Genomic DNA, 20,667 nt, shown 5'->3' with positions numbered 1-20,667 from the left:
TATAGAATTGCAAGTGCTTAGACGTGTGAACAAAGTGTTAAAAAATACAGAGCAGTTAACTTCTCTTGCTGCCTGGCGAGGAATGGTTTGGGGGCTAGGGTGTCAGGACAGGCTTTACATTTGAGATGGCAGTTGAGGTATGGAAACAGTTCAGTGTGTTGGTAACATGCTCAGGTTTTAGTTACCCAGGCTTGGTTCTGAATTCAATTTTGTGATCTTTGGTAAAATGCAATAAATATCTGGTCCACAGTTTACTCTTCTGTAAATTGGGGTTAATAATACCTATCCTGTAATGCTGTGAGGATTGAATAAGATAATGGACATATGTAACCTGAAGTAAATGTTTAATAAGTGGTAGCTCTTACTAGTAGTGTTATTTAAATGTGACTGGTAGTTCCTTTCATAAAGAAGTAGAAAACGACACAAAATTGTGACATATACAGTGTGCTAGAGAAAAGGATGTTTTCTGTGTAGTCAGCAGGCTTGTCAGGAGATTAAGGCTGCAAAGTTTGTCCTCAGATTCTGTGGAACTTTATGCTAACCAAAGAAGAGAGGATGTAATCTTTAAACACAGATTTTTGGAAAGGGGAAGTGTTTAGGATAAGATCTGTGTTTTACTAAAATAAATCTGGGGTCAGTGTAAGTGATGTGTTTGCTGGATCTTAACCTAAGAGGTCATAGATGACTTGAAAGCTATATATGCACATATAAAATATAGGGATTTATAGACTTTTAAAAGTCATCTAATCACTACCCTGGGGCAGAAGGATATGATTCACTGGGCTTCAGGAAGACTTTTATTTATTTATACTTCACTTTAAAAAATTCTTTTTGTATATTTAAAAATGTACATTAAGCATTGGCAAAATAAAACAGGCACATAATTTATGAATAAATTAATGCACATATGCTGTGAGTGCACAGACAAAATTTTTTTACTGAGAGGTGAGTGATGCGAAATGTTTTGAGACCTCCACTTCAGAAGGACTAGTTCGGATTCGAGGACTTCTGAAATAGAAGAAAGCAAGCTAGTTAGTGTAGAGTTTCAGTGGTCCTGATGAGTTTTAATGAGAACTTGACCTAGGTTGGTAACACTGGAATTGAGAAAGGGGCTGTATCTGAAAGACTGAAAAATAAATTCATCATCAAGACTTGAAAGCCATACCTATCTATCACTGTGGATATCTTTGCTTATCAAGGATTTGAAGGAGATCAGCTGAGAGATTGTAGAAAATACATTCTACACTTGGATAATACTAGGGAATGGGAATTTATTTTAAAGGCAAATTTAAGTTATTTGATACCAGGTTGCCTAATTGAATTACAGAATTCAGCTGATAAATAAGAAGTAAAAGAAGGATAATAATGTGTATTCCGTTTTCAGTATAGATGTGGTTTTGTGAGGAAGAGTTGATTAGAGCAGAATTTTCTACCTCGTTACATGAATTGAGTGGTGATAACTCAATTAAAATGATTAAAGTATCAATTAACTACATGACTTTATGGAGAACAAAGTTGTGTGCTTTATTGATACAGAGTCAATAGGTTATGGTTAATTTTGAGAAGTGCACTTACATACTGTGTCTGAGGGAATGAAAGTTTGCTGAGTCACAAACTGCTAAAATGAGCAAAGAAGTAAAGTTTTTCATGAATCAAAATCAAATATGAATAAAGGACACATATTTGTTTTGTAAAATGACAGTAATATACGTTATCCTCAATCTTGTCAATATAGAGGTATTCTTTGATTTTGTCATACTCCTCTGTCAAAACATGGAGGGTTGTTTATTACTTCTTATGAAATCAAGGGAGTATGAGTATTTTAAAACCATGCTTGAAAAAAAAAATTTATATACTAATCTAATTAGAGAAAAACAAGGCTTGGGAAGTTATTCTGTATATAACAGAGCTACATTGTCTATAAAACCCTGATTCATTCATTCATTCTTCACTTATTCACTCTTTCAATCAGTCATTCATTCATGAAATATTTATTGAATATCTCCTGTGGAGTAAGACAGGTAGGTCTGTGGTAGGCTTGTTAATAGTGTGAACATGAGAGAAAAGGATCCTAACTTTATGAAACGTCAATCCTAATAGGAGAGACAGACATAAATTTAAAAAAATACATAAATAAGAGTAATTATAGAGTGTGATAAGAAATGCTGTGCAGTTTAACAAATGATATGATGGAGAGTACCTGAAAGGTGGAGTGGTGTGTGTGGTGACTTTATACACAATGGACAAGGAAGGTCTCTGAAAACAGGTGACATTTGAGACTTGAAAGATGAGAAGGAACCATATCTCACTCCCCAGATTTCTGCTCTTCATGGAAACCGAAAACAATTTCCTATCTTACCATAATTTTCCTTTTCTCTTCCAAGCAAAAATAAACACAAATATAAAATCATCCCTCCCTCATTCAACCCATGATGAAGCTTCTCAACATATAACTCTACCCCCTCTAGAAACATCCTTGAATTACTCTTTTCTGCCTATTGACAGATGTATTCACCAATTACTGCCTTATCCTTTCTAGTGTAGCTCACCTTAGTGTCTTCTGCTACTTCCCTGTCTTTATGTTTCCTACAGTTCAACCCAGCTTGGCAAAGGGCCTGCAGCTGAACAGCTCAGTAAGAAACTAAAGGGATATATTCAGATGTCAGGATGAGGGAAAGGATGTAAGACAGATTTTAATAAAGTTGTCGACAGTGCTGTAATTTATCCTTTATGAAAAAGGCTATAATATGTACTTCGGCGTCCAGTGTCCCTTGCCAACCAAATCTCAATCCTTTGGTCCCCTACTCCTTCCACTGGGTTGAGTGTCACGTCTTTCTGTTACTCTTACTTTTGTTCTTGTTCTTTCTGAATCAAGCTTACTGTGCTCACCAGAGTATTTTCTATTCAGTCAGAAAGGAGGGTTGGTGTTTTTATTGATTACTTTTCTTCTTAAGTATAATCTGCCAACAAATGCTTGACTTTACCGTAACTGAAATAAACACAGGGTGTTGCTCTGTCCCAAAGTCCTTAGCTGAGGACTGTTAAAATACCTGTCCCCACATCTGGGTTCTGATACATTCCAGGAGATGAGTGCTAAGTGGCCAGAGAGTTGCTGTCAATGACCAACTCTTATGAACAAAAGGTAAATTTGAAGGCATAATCCATAAAATTGTCCCCAGGCTAGTTCTGAGGGCCTTTTGATAGAAAGAGGAGAAATGTTTCTCTCCATGCACATGAAAATCTATGTATTTAAAGATTCATTCCTTGTATACACTTTCTTACATTAACTTTTCTGGTCCCCATGACTATCCTGGAACCTCTAGACTGAAGTCCATTGTTTGACCCTATCCCTGAGGACTGGGACAGTAACCTCTTTCTTCTCATCTTTAATTAAATTTATTAACATTGATGATTCTGGAAAAAAGTCTGTTTGTTCAGCAACCTTTGGCTTTACATTCTTTTGCATTGACTTGCCCCAGCCATTTTACCTCTCCAAACTATGCTCTAGCACAACTGTGTGATCTATTATCAAAGACTCTTGAATCTCATCACTATACAGAAAACTTCTCCCTTTCCTCTGATGCATTTTTATAAATTGATACCCTCAACTCCCTGACTTGCTCTGCATTCTTTCTAGGGCTACTAGGCATTCAGTCATGGAAATGGAAGTCTACGTCTCCAAGTCCTCAAACTATTCTTAATGCAAGACCCATAATATTCCTCTTAATTTCTGTTGATTCTCAGTCTCTGAGACCTGCCACTACTGTAGTATTTCAGTAGAACATCTCTTTTTCAGACCTGGAATGTGGTTTCTGAAAACTTCTCTAGTTCCTTAAAGGAAGGATTTTTCAGTCCTCTGAGGTCTCCAAGCACCAGTGAATCAGGTCTTAGCCTGTGAGGCCAGACTAACGTCCTGAGACTATTCAATTGTACCTGTCACAGATCGCTTGTCTTTTTCTAAGAAGGACTCAGATGTTTCAATAAATTATGTGTCTATAGATGTGGCTTAAATACTCATTTTCTTCCTGCAGCCTCATGAGGGAGTTTCTTAGATTTTTACAGTCTAGCAATCTCACATAGTTCTAAGGCTCTCTATTCCATTTGGTATATCTAGTTACAGATCAGGCATTCTCCCTATCTTAGAGTAATTCTTACAATTTGCTTCTCACCTTAATATGGTACTATAAGGGCAGTCCAATCATGGATTGTGTCTATTCAGCTTGTCCCCCAAATTCAGCAACCTGACTCTCATGATGATAGGGCATTCTTGGCCCTCTGGAAGTACCGCTGGGCAGTCACCTTATGTCTAAAATTCCATGAGTCCCTGAAATGTTACTTGAATAAAATTAAGTCTTTTTTTCCTCTTGACTTTAAGAACAGTCACAGCATATTGTAACATTAAAAAAACTGAAAAGAGATACTGTATTTTGGGGGATTTCAGAAGGTTTCAGATAAGGACGTTATATTGCATATTATGTGGCATAATTAAACATCTCTTTGTCATCAGTCCTATTTCTCATTGCAGCTGGTCAAATCTCAACTTCCTTCTTTGTTTGTCTTCCTTTTCCTGATAAATGAACATTGCTGGTTCACTGGTCTTTTTTCTTACAACCACTTCCTTCCTTCCTTTAGCTCAGCTCCTCCAATATTGTGTCTCTCTACTTTCTCACCTCTTTTAGCTACCACTAAGAATCTCTTGTCCATATTTCCATGCACTTTCTTATTCCAGTCCACTTAACCATTTTCTCATTTTTCTATTCTCCTTTCTAAGACTATTATACTTCACTCAGCACAATGATGGCCTCCTGTCTGAAGTGTACACAAAGGATCAAAGAAAAGTAGTACCTTAGGATGAAGGTAAATACCTCTACATCCTTTCGATTGGATGGTTTTTGTCTTTATCACATTAATACAAATTTCATAACTCTCAAACAACTTATAAACGTGTAAAAAAATGATACCAAGATAGATTTGTTACTGATGAAAATTCTTAGCATTCAACCCTTAATAAGGTTTCTAATTTCCTTCTTAACATATGTAAAGCGGATCAAATTAAGCACTCTTGACATTTAGACTCTTAAAACAAGAAGCCAATTTACACTTCACTCAGAATAAGCAAAAAAAGAAAAAAAAGAAAAACCCACAGATGCATCCTGCCCTCCCGTCAACTCCTGCATCAGGGTCTTATGGATATACTGTTTCTCAAAAAAAAAAAAAAAAAAAAAAAAAAATCACAGCTTAGTGGATTCACTGGATGTAAGAGATGGTAGAGGCCAAGCAGGGAGTTTGTCCTACTCTAGTTTTAGATATGTGGCTTGAGGTTGGACCAGGGGCTGATTGGTAATTATTCCTGTGGATGAACAAGGTCAGATATCAGTATGATGAACAGAAGTCCTTCTATATATTGTTCCTAATTGCTTCACAGAGCACTGATACCTTATGATCTGGTGCCCATCTTTATAATGTCAGAGATTGGAAAAGATCCCATACCAGACAATGTGTATAATACTTTGATTCTCTACCTGCAGGATATTTTTCGGCTTAAGATTGTTTTATGGATCCTTCCATTATACCTATACTGATATACTCCTCTCTCCCATTTTGTTTGGTTAGCATAGGACCATTGAACACATTGACACAGGGTAACCTAAAAAATGACTTCTCAGTGGTTGGTTGTTTTACCTACATTGTTATTTTAATGATGATATACTTACAAGAAAGGACATCTTAAGAATTATGATTTATAAAAAGACATCACACCCAAGACATAAAATAAAGCAGTCAAATATAGAAAGATGAATATTTTAAAGATAATTTAACAGGATAAACTATTTTAACCAAAATCAAGTTGTACCACAGATAATCATAATTAATATTTTGAAAGACTTCTTAGACTTGGTTTTGCCAAACAAAATTATAGAACCTCAGAAAAGCAAGGAGTTAGGTGGCTATGTGAACACTCATCAGTTAAGTTATAAATATTGGATAACATTTAAAATCAATGAATAACTGTATAACAAAAAACAAACAGAAACCAGGGATAGTTTAAACTCATAAAACCACGACTGGAATGCATAGGAACTTCAAGTTTGTTTATTCTTGACCTGAGTATGCCATTCTCCCCTAAGGCTACAGCTGTTTAAAATGGCAGCCAAGTGTGCTAGAGATCAGAGTTCAAGACTAGATGTTCAGAGGGAAAATACTAAGTAGTATGAGAAGCAAGGAGTCTCAAGTTCTGAGCATAAACTGTCCAAATATTTGACTGACAGCTAAACTATTTGTGTACAGGGAAGACCTCAGGAGGCATGATAAAAAAGAAGCCAGAGACCAGGGGTGAAACATAGGATGTCCCAGATTCAGACCTCTGAGTTTGATGTTTTTAAAAATGAACTGCATTCCTCAATCATGCTCAGTTCAGTTAGCAAAAAGATGAAAGTGTCAGAGTACAGGGCCCAAAACCAGCAGAGCAACTGGAAATTAGGGGATTCCCTGGAAACAAGGTAAAGCAGAAAGCATGAGCCCCATAATCCACCTAAATTTACAGTTTTTTGACAAATTTGGCAGGTATGGGTGACCGATAGGAAACCTGGCTAAAAATGCAGCAGTAGGAAGGCATAAGAACAAAGCAGATATTTTAGCAGCTATATATTGCTGAACTTGGAGGGTAGGTGAATGTGAGAGCAGAAGACAGGCAGTTGGCAACAGAGTTTGCAGTTTGACTCCAGGCAAGGTAACTGCCTAAGAAAACAAAACCAGAATAATACCCAGAACAGGATAGAATTTGGAGTCACTACAACATATTATTTGCAAAGTCTGCATTTTCAACCAAAAATCAGGCGTCCAAAGAAACAGCTAGATTTGACAAATAATCAGGAAAATAAAGACAGTCAATGTAAATTGACTCACGTGTTGGATTTGGCAGACATAGGTGTGCTCACCTCCTCTCACGAGCACACCAAAATCACAGCAATCTGCAGAACAGCCATCATTGAAAAAGTCTGAAACCTACCAGAAAAGATCTTCTACAGCTAAAGACATAAAGAAGGAACCTAAACGAGACCAGTAGAAGGGGCGGACTCACAATATACTCAGATCCCATACCCCATGGGTGGGTGACACACAAACTGGAGAATAATTATATTACAGAGGTTCTCCCACAGGAATGAAAGTTCTGTCACCCACATCAGGTCCCCCACCTGGGGGGTCTGGCACCACAAAGAGGAGCCCCCAGAGCATTTGGCTTTGAAGGCCAGTGGGGCTTGATTGCAGGAGCTCCACAGAATTGGGGGAAATAAAGATTTCGCTCTTAAAGGGCTCACACAAAATCTCATGTGCGCTCGGACCAAGGGCAAAAGGAGTAACTTTATAGAAGCCTGGGGCAGACCTACCTGCTAGTCTTAGAGGGTCTCCTGAGGAGGAGGGGTGACTGTGGCTCACCCTGGGAACATAGACACCAGTGGTGGACGTATCGGGGAGTATTCATCTGCATGAACTGTCCTAGGGGCTGACATCTTGCTTGGATCACTCGCACCAAGACCTGGCTCCACCCAACAGCCTGTAGGTTCCAGTGTTGGGACGCCTCAGGCCAAAGAGCTAACTGGGTGGGGACACATCCCCACCCATCAGCACATAGGCTGCCTAAAGACTTCCTGAGCCCACAGCTGCCTCTAGATATGCTGCTAGACATGGATGGCCCTGACCACCAGAGGGCCAATCTCCCAAGACTGAAACAGGAAGAAATAGAAAATATGAACAGACCAATTGCCAGTACTGAAATTGAATCAGTAATTAAAAAACTATGCTATATATAGAAAATTCTAAAGATGCTACCAGAAAACTATTAGAGCTCATCAATGAGTTTGGTAAATTTAGTTGCTGGATACAAAATTACTCTACAGAAAATCTGTTACCTTTCTATACACTAACAATGAAATATTAGAAAGAAAAATTAAGGAAACAATCCCATTTATCACTGCATCAAAAAGAATAAAATACCTAGGAATAAACCTACCTAAGGAGGCAAAAGACCTGTACTCTGAAAACTATAAGATGTTGATAAAAGAAATTGAAGACAACACAAACAGATGGAAAGATATAATATGTTCTTGGATTGGAAGAATCAATATTGTTAAAATGACTATACTACCCAAGACAATCTACAGAGTCAATGCAATCCCTATGAAATTCCCAATGGCATTTTTCACAGAAATAGAACAAAAAATTTTAAATTTGTATGTAAACACAAAAGACACCAAATAGCCATAACAATCATGAGAAAGAAGAATAGAGCTGGAGGAACCATGCTCCCTGGCTTCAGACTATACTACAAAGCTACAGTAATTAATACAGTATGGTATGGGCACGAAAGCAGACATATAGATCAAGGGAATGGGATAGAAAGCCCAGAAATAAATCCACGCACTTATGGTCAACTGATCTATGGCAAAGCAGGCAAGACTATATGACGGAGAAAAGACAGTCTCTTCAATAAGTGGTGCTGGGAAAACGGGACAGTTACATGTAAAAGAATGAAATTAGCACATTCTCTAACACCATATACAAAAATAAACTCAAAATGGATTAAGGACCTAAATGTAAGATAAGATACTATAAAACTCCTAGAGGAAAACATAGGCAGAACACTCTTTGACATAAATTGCAGCAATAGTTTTTTGAATTGGTCTCCTAGAGTAATGGAAATAAAAAAACAAAATAAACAAATGGGACCTTAAACTTAATTAAACTTAAAAAATCTACAGATAATAAATGCTGGGGAGGGTGTGGAGAAAAAGGAATCCTCCTATACTGTTGGTGGGAATGTAAGTTGGTACAGCCACTATGAAGAACAGTATGGAGGTTCCTTAAAAAACTAAGCATAGAGCTACCATGATCCTGCAATCCCACTCCTGGGCAAATATCGGGAGAAAACCATAATTAAAAAAGATACATGCACCCGTGTTCACTGCAGCACTATTTACAATGGCCAAGACAGGGAAGCAACCTAAATGTCCATTGACAGATGAATGGATAAAGATGTGGTATATTTATATAATGGAATATTACTCAGCCATAAGAAATAATAAAATAATGCCATCTGCTGCAACATGGATGGACCTAGAGATTATCATATTAAGTGAAGTAAGCCAGACAGAGAAAGACAAATATCATATGATATTGCTTATGCATGGAATCTAAAAAAAAAAAAAAAAGATACAAATGAACTTATTTACAAAACAGAAATAGACTCATAGACATAGAAAACAAACTTATGGTTATTAAAGGGGATAGTGGGGGTGGGGGGGAGATAAATTAGGAGTTTGGGATTAACATATATACACTACTATATATGAAATAAGCAAGGACCTACTGTATAGCACATGGAACTATATTCAATATCTTGTAATAACCTACCATGGAAAATAATCTGAGAAGATATATATATATATATATCTGAATCACCTTGCTATATACCTGAAACTAACACAACAGTATAAATTAACTATACTTCAGTTTTTAAAAAATGGTTAAGAAAATCAAAGAAAAATATTTTCAAAGTACTGAATAAAAATATGGCATCAATGCATAAACAGATGAGAAATCTGAACATAAAAATTGCAGTTAGTAAAAACTGTAAATTATAGAGTAGAAAAAGTAGAAGTAATAAAAGTAATCAGTAGATGGGCTCAACATCAGATTGCAGATGACAGAAGAAAGAATCAATAAATTTAAGATAGATTAATAGAAATTATCCAATTGAAGAAGAAATAGAAAAAGGCATAAGGAAAAATGAACTGAATCTTAAAGATCTGGAGGAAAATATGAAGTGGTCTAACGCATATGTAAATGAAATCCCCAAAAGAGAAAGGAGACAGGAAAAAGCAGAAAGAAATTTAAGGAATAAAGGTCCAAAACATTCTAAATTTGATGGAAAACATTAATCTACTCAAGGAATTTCATACAAGTTAAACACAAAGAAATACACTCCTAGACACATCATGGTAAAACTGCTGAAAGCTAAAAAAAGAGATAATATAGAAAACACCCAGAGAAAAATGACACATTACATACTGGGGAATCATAATGAGATTACTGCCTGACTTTTTATCAGATTATGAAAGCCTGGAGACATATATTTAAAGTGTTGAAGGAAAATAAAATCAACCAATAATCTATATCTGGTGGCGCTATCCTTCAAAATGAAGATGAAATAATATATCTAGATTTTTTAAATCTTGAAGAATTCATTGCCAGCAGGCCTCCCTTATATATATATATAAACATATATATAAAAACATATATATGTAAATAATACTGGATGGCAACATGGATCTACAGGAATGACATAGTCACCAAAGCTATATACTATATGATTCATTTATATGAAATTCTTAAAAATATAAAATTATAGTAACTGAAAGCATGTCAGTATGCCAAAGTGGGGTGCGAAATAATGACAAAAAGACGAGGGAAATCTGAATGATGTAAAATTTGAATTAGCTGATAGTTTTATAAATGTATACATTTGTCACAATTCATTGAATTTTGCACTTAAACTTGGTGATTTTTATTTTGTACAATACATAGGGCCTTACTAAGTCACCAGCTAGAACCCAATAAGCAATACTCTGTTAAAATAAGTAAATTCAGATATTTAGCTATTATAAATAAATGTATTCTAGTACAATTGAAATTTACATTATTTATTTAATATAATTATATTTCCAGCCATTTTTTAATGAGGTAATATGATTTGGGATATTACTCCTGCAAACTCCATTTAAACTAGAGCAAAATGATTTGCCAAAAAACTGTTTTGTTAATGCCAACTAATAAAACTTAGTAGGTTGTAGAATGTAATGAAAAGATGAACATTGGTGCCAGGTACTCCTGGGTGTGAATCCCAGCCCGCCTCCTTAGCAGTTTTGTAACCTTGGATAAGTTACTCAACTTCCCGAAGCTTGGTTTGCCTCATATGTTAAATGAAGGTATTATTACCTGTTCCATAGGGATGTTGTGAGGATAAGATGCAAAAAAGGTATGTACACTGCTTAGTGAAGTTCCTAACACAAAGTCAACATGAAATAAATGTTATCTATTTTGTTATTTGCAGTATCAGGATATTCTTTTTTAAAAAATATTTATTTATTTTATTTATCTTATTTTTGGGGGCGTTGGGTCTTCGTTGCTGCACGCGGGCTTTTCTCTAGTTGCGGCGAGTGGGGGCTACTCTTCCTTGCGGTGTGCGGGCGTCTCATTGCAGTGGCTTCTCTTGTTGCGGAGCACGGGCTCTAGGTGTGCAGGCTCCAGTAGTTGCAGCACGCGTGCTTGGTAGTTGTGGCTCACGGGCTCTAGAGCGCAGGCACAGTAGTTGTGGCGCACGGGCTTAGTTGCTCCACGGCTTGTGGGATCTTCCTGGACCAGGGCTCAAACCCGTGTCCCCTGCATTGGCAGGCGGATTCTTAACCGCTGCACCACCAGGGAAGCCCCATATCAGGTTATTCTAATTAATGTATAAAATAGATCATCTGAAACAGTGAATTACCATAATGGTTACTGACCAATAATAAAATATTTGTATACCCTTCCTAAAATATTTATGAATAGGAGAGAATGTGATAAGGGAAGAAAATCAGAAATTATGTGAAAAGACAAATTATTGACTGGCACTGGAAGAATAAATTTGGCTCACATGAATCCTTTTATTGAGGGTCCTCAACAATAGCCTCTGTCCCTTTTCTAACAACCCACCTACCTAAAGTATATGTGATTTTGCATCTCTCTTTCCCTCCCTCTCCCTCTCCTCCCTCTTCCCTTTCCTCTCCCTCTTCCTCCCTCTCTCCTTCTTCCTCCCTCTCTCCCTCTTCCTCCCTCTCTCCCTTTTCCCCTCCCTTCTCTTTTTCTCTGTTCTCCCTGGCATATATTCAGTTCCTCTCTATCAATTTCTTAGTTTCTGTAACCTAGAGGTTTTTCCTGTTTTGTAGTCTGAATGTGTACCTAAGCTTTTTTCTTTGTTGGGTCCGTGATAATTTCCTAGTATTTTACTCCTCTTACAGCTCCCTTCTGTTGTTCCACAGTGCTCTCCCTCTGACTTATCCTAATGTGATGTTTAACCTGTGACAACTCCATCTTCCCATACTCCTTTTATCCCACCCAAAAGGTGAAGAGAGCATTTACTTGGGAGGAAGTGAAAGGTAATAAATGCTGGAAGGTAAAATGCTCTGGAATGAAGACTTGGTGAGGGACTCAGGTGAAAGGGGTTGAGGCATCCTTCTAAGGAAGGCCTCTTGTGAAGAAACAAGTGGTGTTTGGTGATCTTGGAGAAGATGGGAATATTTAGAGAAAGTGGTTTAAAGAAACCAGTATGAGTTCAGAAAGATAAAGAAGCAGCTTGAAGTAATATAATCACTCAAAAAGCATTATAAGCAAGGACAGAAAGGGGGAAAAGAATAAGAACTAGGATATACTGGTGGAACACTGCATGTTGGCTGAGTCCCTGGAATTGTGGTAAAGATTGATCAGTTTTTCATGCACCAATGACTTGGAAATATTTACCAATGGAAAGCGTGAGTCGGATGACTTTGAGGAGCATGGTTTTTCTTGAGGCTGGAAAGCGATTTGGATCTAAAGTCTATGCAGGAAAAAAAAAATACACTGGTTTCAGAAAGGTAATGAGAGAGGTCTAAAAATAAAAAGAAGGGGAGAGAAGAGAAAAAAGCCTACATTTTGAAGGATACAGATAGAAAGATAAAGAAAGTAACATATAAGAGAATTGGGCTAGAGAAATAATAAATGAAAACAAGGATGCATTTAGAAAATACTGTTTAATTTTTAAAGTATGTCATAGGCTAATGGAGTAATGTTGGGTTGTGAACGTGTGTTAAGTTTACGCAGCAAGATTTCCTCACTTTGGGACAATGTGCCCATAACGCTTGCTGACTGTATACCTTACATCTTATTACATACCTTATACCTTTTTCCTCCATATTTTATTTGCCTACTGCAATATAGTATCATCTAGAACAAAACATACATAAATTACCTTTTTCTTTTCCCATTAGAATCAACCCTGTTTGAAACAAATGAGATTTTTCCTAAGTTTTCCTTAAAGTGAGATAGGGCTGGCCCTTTAAGATAACAGCAGTTTCACCTCTGTCTGAATCTAATTGTTGCAAATGACACAGAGAAATGAGAAAAAACAATGGTGACCAACTAAACAAACAGAAAACCTGCAATTATGCAGAACAATCTCAATTAAAATTTTTTAATATTTTCTTGAAGGAAGAGGATCAAAGACATATTTAAAGGCTGCTCTATTCATATATCTTTTTCGACCCATCATCTTTCCTCAAGAACATCCCAAGTCTTTCTCTTACTTAACAAAATAGATCCACAAAGTTTCCTTTCTGTCTCATATATATTTGTGCCTTTTGTTGTCTATGTTTTCCTGCTTTCTGTCTCTGTACCAGTATCGACCAATTATATTAATCCACACCCTTGCTATAATAAGTATCATTTCTCATCCAAGACCAAACTACTGTGTTTACTGTCTTGTTTTTGATTCATACAACCCATCAGCTATTTCCCTTGTCTCCCATATATTCCTTTTTTCTTCTTCCCCTCATCCTCCTTCAGTATTTGAGCCATTAGTCAACATTTTTCTTCATTCTATCAATTCTGAAAAAAGTATTATTTGAAAACTTCTTTATCCCCAATGAGTCTATTTTTTATCAATATTTGCACTTCATGGCAAGATTAAACAACTCTTTAAGCACTGACAAAATATCAGAGAACTGCAGTTAGAACCAACTTATGACCTTAAGAAGTACCTGTGGTGATGGAAAAGATCAAGACAATTTAAAGGAAGGTCTTAATAATAAATACTGTGGAGCCCAGGGCTGTTAGAGAAAAAATTGCAAAGTGTATAAACCTTAACATTTCTCTGTGCCTCCACCATTTCTTGCCCCCAGAGTCAAAATCATGCCACAGGATTCTTATTTAATGAAGTCACCATACATGCCTGGTATGTGTCACTTGCTTATATATCTCACCTCTGGCTTCTTCCCTGAAACTCTGGCCCCTTGAGTTTAAATGGCATGGGCGAAGTGTTAGGAGGTAACAATCTAATAGTTTAACAATTTTACATTGAAGTGTCAATGATGGATAGCCCAGCTTAAGGTCCTAGGAATGTTTTCATTTTAAAACACAGAAACATTAGAACCTAGATCACTCTCTAGTTGGCTTATTTTCAGATGGAATTACAGGCTTAAGTTATAATTATTAAGAAAAATATTAGTTAATAGAAAACTAAAAGGACTTTCTGTTGCTCCTGAATCATTTTACCTACCACCTTTCTTTTGATGAATAAGACTGCGGATGTAGAAATCCCAGATAACAATAGCAGCAAAACATTGAATGCCAATGTAGAGCTACAAAGAGTTTGCAGCAGAAGTAAAAACAGATCTATAAACATGTTGCAATTTTGGGGGAAGACAAAAAAGGTTAGAATAGAAGCAAGATAAATATGTAAGATACATGTATACTGGGCCGCAGACACACATATCTAACGCCTGCCATCCCCCCAGGTCTCATTGACCATCCCACATTGTTTCCCACAGCTTTCTCCTTCTTCAGCAGCTCTGAATTATTTTCCTGTGAAATCTATGTCAAAGTCATCTGATGATTTCGAGCAGGCTACAAGAGTTTAGTTGTTGCTTCCTTTCTCTCTCCCTCCCTCCCTCCCTCCCTCCCTCCCTTCCTTCCTTCCTTCCTCTGCTTTTATAAAGATAAAAGTGAAAAAAGAGAGGAGGATAATGTCAGGTTTTGATTCAGAAGTTGAATTAGTTTGAAAGAGGGTCATCAAAATCTTCCTGACTGAGATAGGGTGTGGGTAAAATAAGGATGTGTGTGCTGTGCTACTTTAATTGAACTCGTTTAATTTGGTGAAACTTTTTTTTTAAATTGTGTGTCTGCCATGTTCATCTATTTTTAGTTTGTCAAATTATAGAGGTGTAGGTATTGGATCTTCGTTGTGTCCTTAGGGAAGGAAGAAGACATGCTGTCTGTATGTTCAGCTCTCTTACCTGGATATGCTCCCGTATGTCGTGACCCTGTTCTAAAGACTAGGCCAATATTGTTTGCAAGGTTTTCTGGTCCCTGAAACCTACTCAGTTTCTCTAGGCTCCCTGCTAAAAGAGAGGAAACACTCAGAAATACATCATAGTGGAATGCTTATTAGAAAACACAAGTTTCATAGCAAGTGACTTTTCTATGAAGTACAATAAATCATAGATCGGTAATAAACAGTGTTAGCCAGCTGCTGGCACAATCCTTTCCTCTTGTCAAGATTAAGACAATTAGGTGATCTATATAGATTTCCAAATTAAATATCTGTTCTGAGTACACTACTTTAAAACATTCCATTTGAAATAATAGTATATTTGGTCATAAAGCTTGATATTTTCGTCTACAAAACTTCTTAGAAGAGCCAAATTTACCTCATTTATTTTTGTAATATGTAAATGAGTCAGAGTGGATTTAATTATTTTTCCTCTCAAATATCTACCCTCTTCCTTATTATATCAAGGTTATTTTACCTTTTTCCACTCTGTCTATAGGGTACTTTGGTTGCATCTGATTATTTTAGATGCATTATATATAACCAAGAAATTAAAAATAAAAAGCTTTCAGCTTAGGGTTCTGTAAACATTTTTACCCTGCTTTTTCTTTATGGAGTAACAGCTGATACTGCTATTAATACATCAACATAGTTGAAATTCAGCTACAGAAATACACATACTGCCAGATACAGACTTTTAGCCCAGTGGGGACTTCATTAGTAGATGTCTTCTTCAGTTCAAAGATGGCACTTGAGAGTTTTAAGACTCTCTAGTTTACTAATTAGCTTACCTCCAAGGACTATGTTTAACATCGCTCAAACCTTTTTAACTTTTATTGATATGGACATTTGCACATAATTGTTTTCAGTTTAATGTATCCAAATCCCTAGTCACATTCAAGGACAAGTGCGTTAGAACACATTAGAAATCCTGTTTAATGATTTCCTTTCATATGTATGTATATTTGCTTATGAGCAAATAATTTGTTTTGTTTTACCTTTCTTCCAACTAAGCATATTCTCTTTGCCTAAATCTTCAGATTACAATAACCACATAAAAGTAAATTCGCTGTGAATTGGCAAATTCTGAACTTAATCCCGCCTAGTGGGATACTAATCACAATAGAAACCTTTGACATGACTCTGTATTCATCAGATGGTATTCTAGGGAGTAGAGAGCTCTCCTGGTAGGTAAATATGTGATTAGTTTTATAAACTCAACTGCCCTATTCTGTTTTCTGTAAACTGTATCTATAAAGGCTTTCATTTAGAGTACTTTTTGTAAGGTTATTGACAAAGTTTTATCTTGAGTCAAGAAGAAGCACTTGGTGTTTATTTCCTGATATTAAATTTATACTGTAATATCACACAAGGTATATTTTAGAGCTGTCTACTTCTTTCCATCTCCATTGTCACTCCCCGAATCCTATGTGCATTATGTCAGAGGTGCAGTAGCCTCATGACCGCTCTTCTTTCCCTATAATTTATCCCCACCACTCCCCATGCTGGAGTGAACCTTTTATGAATTAAGTTTGGCCATGTCCTTCCCTTGCTTAAGACTCTTTAATGGTTTTCCATTGCATTTAGGAAGAAAAGCCTACATCATTGCTATATCCAATTGAGCCCTGCATGACCTGGCCCATACTTACTTCTCCAGCCTCACCTTACTCTCCATCACTAATGAAGCTCTTACCTCACTGTCTACCTTCCAATCCCTTGAAAATACCAAGATCTTTCCCACATTGCAGACCTTTCTACACATTGCTTTCTCTGCTGAAGTGAACATCCACCTGGGAAATCCTAATATCCTTGCGGAAGTCAGATTAAATGTTTTTTTCTCAAACCTAAATTAGATCATCCTTTCTTCTCTATCAAAGTACTTTGCTTTTTCATCATAGACCTAATCAGAATATTTAATTGAACATTTATTTGTGTAACTTAAGGTTTGCCTTCAATATAAGAATGCAAATTCTATGAGGTCAGAGGCCATTTTCTCTTTTATTAACTTCTGTATGTCAGTATTTAGAACACAGTCACATAATGAGTTATAAATACCTGCTTGTTTCTGAATAAATGAATAAAATATGGTGTTGGATTTTTCAAGTTATCTTCCAATTTTTTCAGTTCTGTCAACAATCTAGTCTCTAATGGTAAAACTAACTTTCTTATATAAACAAAATCTCTTGGTTATTTAATTAATGAATAATATTTATTTATTTTATTTTCAACTGAGCATCCATGGAGAGAAAGTATTAGTGGGGATTTATATGGACAACATCAATCAGACAGTGGTAGGAGAAAACTGCAGTATATCTGGTGGGCAATATTTTTGTCATATACTATATATATGACATAATGCATAATGTGACTCAAAATAATCTAATCTTCAGCTAGAAGGGACATTCAGAACATCTGGTTTACTTCTGACCTTTTAGACAATTCCAAACTATCTAGATAAGGCAGTTCATTTTGGTCTTAAAGTCTTTCCATTAATTAAAAAAAATGGCTTCCTTCTACAAAATTTTTATTTGTATTTTTCCTTTATAAAATATTTTTATACCTAATCGAAATATTTCTATTTAGTAGAGCTAGAATGGAGCTAATCACAACCCTCTGGATCCATCTTCTCTGAATTATGATTATAAAGTGATGAGATTAATTTCCTTTAGGGCTCCTCAAGTGACTCTGAAAATAATTCCCTAAAGTGGAATTTTAAAATGGTGTCAAAATGGTACAAGTTGCAGTAAGTTGCTTTGAAAGGAAAAAACATTGTCATGTCATCAGTTAAACATGTATGCTTACATGGTAGTTCGAAAACACCGGAAATCCCATGGAATTCCTATACATTTAATGAGATACAATATGCTAGAAAAAAAGAAACTCTTGTGACCAAAAAAAAAATCTTTCAGACTTTTTAAGGCCTATGGTGTTGATCCAATTTCTTCTAAAGCAATATATCATATGATTGGTTACACTTATTGAAGATTTTGACTCTATGATGTTGCCAGGCGGCTTCCTTTTTCACATAGATTACTTTGATTCTACCAATCCCATTCCAAGAAAATCACCTACTGCATTTGGTACCCATTTACTGACCTTATGGATTGCATTTGTGGTTGATAGTCTATTAAATTACTGTGCAGATTGGATTCAGGCCAGTGGTTAAAATATTTCTATTAGATTCCAACAGCATACGTGTATTTCTTACAAATTCACATCACTCTCTTATCGTTCACAGTGTTTCATTCTGTCTACAGAGGTTGAATTGGGTGCACACTCAATTTCACAGGTGAACAGAAGCCTGCAGTTTCTCTGGGCTGAGTGTTTGGGAGCAGAGAGCAGTGCCCAGAGTCAGTGTAAAGGCTTGTGTGTCACCAGCACCCTTTCAAGAGGACCTTATGTCTCACTTAGGAGATACCAAAAGAGAAATTTCCTCCTATTTTGTTTTAATTATTAAAGACCCTAAAATATACATTTTTACAATTCATTGCTGAGATTTTTTATGCATTTACTTAATCTGTGCCTTACATTGACATCTTTAAAAAGGCAACATGTATTTTGTTCTCTCTTATTAAAACTAAACATATCTCTCCTTGTTTCATGATAAATACAGATCATGTTGTTATTGTTCTGAGAACCAAGACATAGCTTTGGTTCAAGGATCAGTTTTTATTTAGAAGTTACATATCCAGCTCTGATTATGCTTCCTTTTATTTTTGATTGCTTAAAAAAACTGTTCTTTTCTATTTCAGGACATGCGTGATAGGAATAGTAAGATGACTACTTCCTTCTGTTATTTAATTGGGAAAAATCTTTGACCTTGAGACTCTTCATGCTCTGATACTGAGACATTCTCTTTCATTTGATCTGTGATTCCCTGGGGATTATAGAGACATGATCAATAAGTTTTACAGAAGTTTCTGGGTTAGTACTATAACTCGTTAAATTGTTGTTATTAAACCTCAATGAGTCCATGAAGAGAGTGGGAGCCTGATACTCAGAGTGACTGATGTATCACAGCTGGCTCCTTCTTCATTTGGCTGGTTTGGGCCCCATCTTGGCATTTTAGCCTTCCCTTAGAAGGCTATCTGGCAATTCTTGATTAGCCTAAAATAAACCTATATTTTCCAAGGAATGAGTGTAACAGCAGTTTCTCACACCTGTATTCCTTTATTATTTGAATTCTGTGGACATCTGTTTTGAGCATATGCTATGATCAAGTGTCTGTGCACCATTCAAAATGAAGAAGGACCCTCAGGGCTGGAGGGTGCAATAATATGAGATCTAATATTTTGACTCTACAGTGTATGTGCAACTATATATCATACCATCCCTAATCCTTACAGAAGCCCAGGAAAGTGGATATTCTCTCTAGTCAAGTGACTTACCAAAGCCCCCCACATTTTAAACAAATGTGAGAGGTAGGATTCTAATCAAGATGAGTCAATCTCTAACATTCTTCCCTTTTAACCACCCTACACTACCTAGCGAAGAAGATTATATTATGCTGTGAAATAATATAGATTCAGACTGGGGATATCCAGGAAGGTTTACAAATAAGATAACATTTTATCTTGACTTGAAGGATGAGTAAACTTTTGGAGGGTAGAAAAAGGTTGAAGAAACATTGCGCTCAAAGATTTGGAAGCAAGAGGCCTGTGGTGTGTTTGAGAAATGGCAAACAACTTCATGTGGCCAGGCTGTGAAATATGCAGAGGAATGCAGTGAGATATCTTAGCTTAATGAAAGCCTTAAGTGTCATGATAAGGAGTTGCAACATTATTCTGTAGGTGATGCTACCAAACAAGGGAAAAATCATAAAGATGGATTGGTTTTGTGTAGGATGAGTTTTTCAGCTCATCAACCCTGATTCTTCTCTTTCCTGGCCTCAAGGGTTTTGAAATCAAGGAGGAAAGAGCACACAGAGAGATTGTCTTTGTGGCAATTGTCTTCAGGCAGCTATCTTAAGATAAATGGAAAGTGAAGACACTGATCCTGGTTTATCAGAGAAAGCATTTTTATGGCAGTAGATTTTATGTATTTAAATGATTCAAGAGACTTATTTTGTCAGTTTAAGTTGGTGAAAATTCTATAATTTTTCTTTCATGTAAAGTCTAAAATTTATTTTCCTATATCCCGGGGGGAAAAAGAATTCAGTATTACTTCATAGACATTTTTTAAAGTAAGTTTCATTTAACCTACTGTATAGGTCTATTTTTTAAAATAGTTTTCTTCCACTTTTAACACCTAAAATGTATTTGTAAATTAATTTTTTTAATCTATCTGTAATCAAACCTAATTTATATCCCTCCTAAATCAAATTTAATTCATATTTATGTTAATTATATTTGCTCTAAAAATTTTCCGGTATTCACTATTCTTTTTTTTTTTATGTTTTTGTCTGACAGTTTAATTTAGACAACACTTACCTGACACAATAACTAATTCCAGTTTTTAGCAAAGAAGTACAGAGTTGGCTATTAAATGAGTATATAAAATTAAAAATGGTGGATGATATATATTCTGTTACCACATGTTTTTTGATGTAATTT

The 20,667-nt window shown here is 36.0% G+C and overlaps 1 long non-coding RNA gene across 1 annotated transcript in view; it reads left to right on the top strand.

Moving 5' to 3' along the window:
• The window catches only part of LOC309667026, a 570,884-nt gene extending 560,072 nt beyond the window's left edge, over positions 1–10,812 (top strand). Inside the window, exon 2 of the long non-coding RNA XR_014267488.1 lies at positions 9,154–10,812. This is a non-coding gene — a long non-coding RNA (uncharacterized lncRNA). The remainder of the gene's footprint in view (positions 1–9,153) is intronic.
• The last annotated feature ends 9,855 nt before the right edge of the window (positions 10,813–20,667 follow it).

The sequence above is a fragment of the Balaenoptera physalus genome (genome assembly GCF_965194825.1).
Source record: "Balaenoptera physalus genome assembly, chromosome: 9".
In the NCBI taxonomy this organism is placed as follows: Eukaryota; Metazoa; Chordata; class Mammalia; order Artiodactyla; family Balaenopteridae; genus Balaenoptera; species Balaenoptera physalus.
This window is presented reverse-complemented; position numbering and strand designations above follow the sequence as displayed.